Source organism: Octodon degus, unplaced genomic scaffold (assembly GCF_000260255.1).
Source record: "Octodon degus isolate 3935 unplaced genomic scaffold, OctDeg1.0 scaffold00011, whole genome shotgun sequence".
NCBI classification, from domain to species: Eukaryota; Metazoa; Chordata; class Mammalia; order Rodentia; family Octodontidae; genus Octodon; species Octodon degus.
This window is the reverse complement of record NW_004524587.1, coordinates 22,617,738-22,618,875: the sequence shown is the minus strand read 5'-3', so window position 1 is coordinate 22,618,875 and position 1,138 is coordinate 22,617,738.

The following is a 1,138-nucleotide window of genomic DNA, read 5'->3' as shown; positions in this document are numbered from 1 at the left end:
ATACCAAAATTCTTGAGTGACATCTCATATAATGGCAAATAGGGATCAAGTAGAAGGATTGGATGGAGTTCTGGTATAGTTTTCTCTCTCTCTTTCTTTTTTTGCATTTTAGGGAAGGGTCTACAAGGTCTTCAGGATCATAGTACTAGATTATACTTGTAGTGACTCTCCTGTTTACAGCTTCCCAAGTGATGGGATTACAGGTGTGTGCCACCATGCCCAGTCTCAATTGCCATCTCAGCGCACCCAGGGGGCAAGTCTGACACAGCAGGCCCAGGGATTGAACCCCCGGCCCCTGTGCCTGCTTGAAGTTGCTTTAATCTGCTGAGCTATTTGGTGGGTCTTTATCTTTGTTAATAAAAATAAAATTAATGTATTTTTAGGTATAAATTATATTTTAGCAATTATATTGTTAAGGTTAGTAGATTCTCTTTTCAACACATAATTTTGTGGTAAGAAAGAGTTTAAGGTAGTTTTTTTTTTCTTTCAAAAACATATAAATAGAAATATCTATTTAACAAATGGTATCCATCTATCTTTGAAGTTGTATGACATTGCTCACAATTTTTGTAACGTATCACACATCACTAACTGCACTTTTGAGTTTGAGATTGGGAAACTTGATTTCAATGTCTTTTAACTTTCTGCAGATTCATGTGGTATTGTTTTCCATTTCTTTCCATGGCATCAAACACTTATGTGAGGCTATCCTTGTGCAAAATCACACAACAGAAATCCTATTCCATAATAAAGCATTGATTATCTCATGTATTATTGAATATTCTTCCAAAAGTGAAAAGCAGAATGGTTGTATTGTTAACATAGAAAAAGATCAAAATTCAAGAATGAGTTCTATTGAACAAATACTGATTTGGCACCATAAGAAAGTGAAAATATTATAAGTGGAACCATTATTAGTTGGAGGCTGTTTGTATTTTTGAGCAATCAGTCTAAGTATGTCAACTACCTCAAAGAGATGGCTGCCCATACATTCTGCCTTGCAATTCCTCTCAAATTGAGCTTTCCTTTTGGTGTTAGTGTCATTTTTTAAGCTTTTAAGGAATCTTTCAATATTCTCCTAAACACTGGTCTCACTTCTCACTATGGTTTCTTTCCAATGGAATCAATCTTTCTAAAT